This window comes from Leptosomus discolor, unplaced genomic scaffold, assembly GCF_034619465.1.
Source record: "Leptosomus discolor isolate bLepDis1 unplaced genomic scaffold, bLepDis1.hap2 HAP2_SCAFFOLD_53, whole genome shotgun sequence".
In the NCBI taxonomy this organism is placed as follows: domain Eukaryota; kingdom Metazoa; phylum Chordata; class Aves; order Leptosomiformes; family Leptosomidae; genus Leptosomus; species Leptosomus discolor.
The window spans coordinates 85260-91259 of NW_028237730.1; positions in this window are offsets into that span (position 1 = coordinate 85260).

Here is a 6000-nt window from a genome sequence, read left to right on the forward strand (position 1 = left end):
AGCCCTTCCTTAGCTCGGGGTCTAGTTCGTATCCATAGCATTGCTAGGGGTAGAGATTGTGGCCAGGCCAAATTGGTTTCTTGTCCTAATTTAAAAATCTGTTGTTTAATCAAGTGATTCATTTTCTCCACCTGGCCACTGGATTGTGGCTGGTATGGAGTGTGTAGTTGCCAATCTGTCCCTAGATGGTGGCTTATTTTTGGCACAACTTTGGAGATGAATTGCGGCCCTCTATCTGAGGACATCACCGCTGGGACTCCAAACCTGGGTATGATTTCTTGTAGCAACACCTTGGTCACCTCTCGAGCTTTAGCTGTTCTGCATGGGAAGGCTTCTGGCCAGCCTGAAAAGGTATCAGTTGGTACAAGCAAGTATTTATACCCCCCTTTTCTAGGAAGTTCTGAGAAATCAGTTTGCCAATGTTGTCCCGGATAATCCCCTTTCCCAATTTGGCCCATTTCTGGTTTGGGGACAATTTTTGGATTAGTCTGGAGGCAAAGGTCACATTGCTGAGTCACTTGTCTGAGAGCGATGTGTAAGTTTCGAGTCGTCCCGTGTCTGATAAGGTATTTGTGTAATGCCTCCGCCCCCCAGTGTCCCTTCTTGTGTTCCTCCCGGACCAATGGCCAAACCGTATAAGAGGGGACTGTGAGTTTCCCATGTGATGTTATAACCCACCTGTCCTCATTGTCTGTTCCTTCCAAATCTGTGATTAACTTTTGATCCTCCTTAGTGTATTCTGGCTTACCTTCTAGGGTTATCTGTCCGGCTGGGACTAGTGCTCCCTCTACCTTTACCATTTCTTTAACTGCCTGTTTTGCCTCTCTGTCCGCCAGTTCGTTTCCTCTTTCCAATTCAGTGCTCACTTTCTGGTGTGCCCTAATGTGCATAATTGCCACTTTTTCAGGAAGTTGGATTGCATTCAAAAGTCTTAAAATTTCCTTTGCGTGCTTGATAGTCTTTCCTTGGGAGTTCAACAGTCCTTGCTCCTTCCAAATTGCTCCGTGGGCATGTACCACTCCAAAGGCGTATTTAGAATCAGTCCAAATATTCACAGCCTTTCCTTCGGCCCTCTCCAGGGCCCGAGTGAGGGCTATGATCTCGGCCTTTTATGCTGAAGTGTCAGCCGGTAGTGGTCCAGATTCTATTACCTTTTCAGCAGTGGTGATGGCGTACCCAGAATGTCGTTTTCCGCCCAGGATATAGCTGCTCCCATCTGTGAACCAGTGCTCTACCCCATCCATGGGGGTATCCTTTAGGTCCATGCGGCTAGAGTACGTGACCTCAATTGTCGTGAAGCTGTCTTGGTCCACTGGTTCTCCAGCCTTCCCACTAAGAAATGAAGCTGGGTTGACAATGTTAGTGGTCACAATCTCAACATCATCCTGCTCGACCATGATAGCTTGATATTTCAGGAATCTCTGTGGGGAGAGCCAATGTCCCCCTTTCACTTCAAGGACTGTAGACACTGTGTGAGATAGGAAACCAGTCATTTTCTGACCCAGGGTAGACTTCTGAGGTTCCTGAACATTCAGGATGACTGCTGCTACCGCCCTTAGGCAGCCAGGCCACCCTTTGGCAGCAGCGTCCACTTGTTTGGAGAAGTACGCCACAGCTCGTCTGTATGGTCCCAGGTCTTGTGCCAGTACTCCTAACGCTATTCCCTGCTTTTCATGGGAAAATAGGAGAAATGGTCTACTCACATCAGGGAGTCCCAGTGCTGGTGCTGACATCAGGGCCTTCTTCAGCTGATGGAATGCCCGATCTGACTCAGCATCCCATTGGAGGTGACTTTAACTGGATTTTATCAGGGAATACAGTGGTTTGGCCAGCAGGCCATAGTCATGTATCCAGAGCCGGCACCACGCCGTCATTGCCAGGAAGGTCCGCAGTTCTTTTACAGTCTGTGGCCGAGGGGTCTGGCATAGGGCTTCTTTCCGGGCTTGCCCCAAGGACCGTTGCCCTGCACTGATCTCATACCCTAAGTATGTAACCTGCTGCAAAGTCACTTGTGCCTTGTTTCGGGACACTCAGTACGTCTGAAGCCCAAGAAAAGTTAATAAACTTACAGTCCAGGTGACACAGGCTTCTCTGGGTTTAGTTGCAATGAGGATGTCATCCACGTATTGTAGTATTTTTCCTTCTTCCGATGGTGGTTCCCGTAATTCCAAATCTTTCGCTAGTTGGTTCCCAAAGATGGTAGGGCTGTTCTTGAAACCTTGTGGCAACACCGTCCCTGTGAGCTGGGTCTTCAAACCACTCTTAAGGATTTCCCACTTGAATGCAAAACTTTTCTGACTGGCTTCATGGAGAGGGAGGCAAAAGAAGGCATCTTTTACTTCTAAAACTGTAAACCAAATTTGTGGGAGGACATTTATGAAATAAGGGACATGTGAACAATCCAGCCTTTTCAGAGAGCCTGGGCTGGGACCTACCGGAACTGCTGAAAGCATAAACAACTTCCGGTGCAGGGAGCATGAACATCTTACAGGTGCAGGAGAAGAGACAGCCGCCAGTAATGACGCAGTTTTAATTCCTGAAGAAGATGGGTGTGAACATCTGTGAACGTGACTTGAACATGACTCGCAATGTAGCCAATCAGGTTGGACTATGGGCTGTTATTTGTGATGAAGCCAATCAGTATTTATTGGGTGTGGTCGAGGGTTATAAATTGCACTGGAAACACGGAAATAAAGGTTCACTTGTTAGATCACATTGATCGTGTCAGTGTCCTCACGCAGCTCCCGCAAGTGGCGCCCGAACAGGGACCCTCAGATTCCTCAGAACAAAGTTGCAAGACTTGGAGAGGAAGAGGGTGGAAGGCCGACCGAAAGAGATCCGCTGCCCCGGCAGAGTAATAAAGAAAAAAGAGATAAAAAGAGTATCAGCGATCCACCCAGTCGCTAAGCGGTGACTCACATAGTTACCAGGAAGGAGGAGAGAAAAGGAAGGTGCGCACCTCATCGTGAAACGATTACGGAATCTCACCCTGATCAGGTGAGCGGTCGGGGAGACAGATGGGGTTGGACAAGCAACAGGAGGCTGTCCTAAATCTGCTCCAACACATACTCTCAGTGAGAGGACTCAAGTATGAATCCTCGGCTCTTAAAGGGCTGTTATTATGGGCATGGAATAGAAGTTTAATCTCTTCCGTGGGAGTTGCTTTTGAACTCGCTACGTGGGAGGCCATAGATAAAGAGTTATTGGAAGATATAAGTTCGGGGGGAGCGAGAGCAAAAGAAGCAGGCAAGTACACCACGTTATGGAAATTGCTTATGGAGATGTTGCATAGTATGAATGCTGAAAGAGCTGCTGCAGCTTCTGCCTTTGCTGCCTTTACCCCCTCCTCTGGCGATTCCTCGCCAACAACTACTACTTCTATTTTTTCTACGCAAATTTCTGTTCCTGTTCCACCTCCCTTTACCCCTGCTAATCAGACACAGACCACGAGTTCGGGGGCTGGTGGGGCCACCGCGGGGACCGCACCCTCGGAGGAGGAGGTGCGCCATAATGGTGCCGACCCGATAGCATTAAGAAGGGACTCGGAAGAGAATGCGGAAAAACTACAAGGGGGTGTGGGCAAAGAAAAGGGGGAAGTACGTGAACCAGCAGACCCACCCAAATCCCACCCCTATCCTGAATACACAGTGACCCACCCAACATCCCGCCCTTATGGCAACGTCACAACGACCCGCCCAAAATCCCGCCCTTATCCCACCGTCACAACGGCCCGCCTACAGGAAGACTCTCTTTCTCCAGGGATCATGTTGAAACAAAAGCAGAAAAAGGAGCTGCTTGATGAAGTCCTACAGCAACTCATAAACAAACTATCGGCACTCAATACGGCAGCGGACAGCAACAAGAAGACTCCAGAAAACGCTGCGACTCATAATCCTTTTGCTGTACCGTCATCACTACCAGTGCCTTTGTCGCAAATGCCTGTGCCAACTACTTCATTGTCAAATACACTATTAAGTGAACAAGAAGCAGGACGAAGATGGAAAGGAGTTATTCGTGGTGCCCTAATTGAAGGAAATTTTCTTCCTTCTGCCTTTCCTATCATTACAGATCAGGCAGGAGGTGGAAAATGGGAACCGTTTGATTGGAAAATCCTTGAAACATTCAGCAGTATCACAATATGGGCTTCAATCTAGTTATACTCAACAATTATTACAATTTATTTTTACAGCAGATGTTCTGTTACCATATGATTCACAACAGGTTGCTAACATTCTTTTGTCCCCTTCTCAACAGCTTATGTTTACCAAGGCATGGCAACAGCTCTGTGACCGCGAAGCTGCATGACCTCGGCAGCAGGGAGATCCATTGTATGGTATACAAGCCCAAATGTTAATGGGCCAAGGTCCTTTTGCAAATACAGGCTTACAACACGGTTTTATAGGAGAGGTATTACAATTGTCACAGCAGTTAGCTTACCAAGCAATGATTTCAATCAGGGAACCAGGAAAGATATGTTCCTTTGCCAATATTAAGCAGGGTCCACAAGAAAGTTTTCCTTCTTTTATTGATCATTTAGATCAGGTTATTAAAAGTCATCCAGATTTGGATGAGGGAATGAAGAAAAAGGTTTTTAAAATGTTTGCCTTTGAGAATGCTAATGATACAACAAAAAGAGCTTTAGGTACCCTACCCAGAGATGCACAAGTAGCTGATATGCTTAAAGTTATAGAACGCACCAATGGTACCGCGTCCTTACTTGCTGCTGCTGTATACAGTGCTGTTCGACCCCTCATAGATAGAAAGGAGGGAGGCAAGCAAAAGAGATGCTTCAATTGCAGGACAATGGGTCACTTTATCAGCCAAGGTAAACTCATTTCAGTCCCTCTGTAAATCAAACTTCCGCAGTTACACGGCGTACCAAATTCTAATCGCGCTGTAGGTTTGTGCTTGCCAGGCAGGTTTAAAAAGTGCTTAATTTTTCAGTCATTGCGATAGGGTCAAAGCAGGTCCTTGTTTTAAAACTATTTTTTTTGAACTGTCTTATGATCTGTATGTGTCTGGTCAAAGATAAAGCTTCATAATGCTATTTTTATTCATGATGTTAACTGGCTGTAAAATATGACACATTTTATCTAAAGCAGGCAAAGAAATTCAGGATTCATTTACAGGTTGCCTATAAAGTTGTGTAATTTGAAAAGCAGTGTTCATTATGAAAGAGCTCAAGTTGCTTGTAAAGATAATCTAATTAAAAAAGATGATGGAAAAAGGAGGATCTGCATAAAACATATAAAAGCCTTTGACAGATTTCTTGAAGTGCAATAGAGAATGGAAAATACCTGCTTGATAACACATAGTTGTTACTGAGTTTTCTCAGATTCAGTTGACAACCCAGAGGTGACAATCTCTGTCCGGCTGCAGGAGCCGCTGAGGACTGGGACTCCCTGGGCACGCCCCGGGACCCTTTCTCGGAGGGACTCCCTGACTCATCTGGCTCGCTGCAGGGGCAGACACGGTCCATCTACGGAAAAAGGTATTCTTTCTGGTCTGTTTCTGTAATTTGCTAAATGTTCACACTGTGCACCGATCGGCATTGATGTCAACGTGTATTTTCACCCCTCGCACTGATATTTAACTACGTGAATGGGGTTAGTCTGCTTAATGCTATAGTTGCTACTGTAGTGATCATATTTGTAAGCGTCTTCTTATGTCTTTTGTGTGAATGGTGTAAAGGAGCTCCTTGTGTGATAGTGTAAAACTGGTTATCAATATTTGAATGTGTGAGTGAGTGAGACACAGTGTTACTGTTATCATTATATAGAAGATATTTTGTTAACCGCACTTTGCCGCTTTTCACAAAAAAAAAAAAAAAAGACACGTGGGACAGGTACCGCACAGACTGGTGAAACTACACGACATGTTGAGCGACAGCTTTATGCATGCTTTGCTGTTTTAGGCATTCCACTTGAAATTAAGACAAACAACGCACCTGCTTATGCTTCGCTTTGCTTTGCACGTTTTTGCAATCTTTGGGGTATTAAC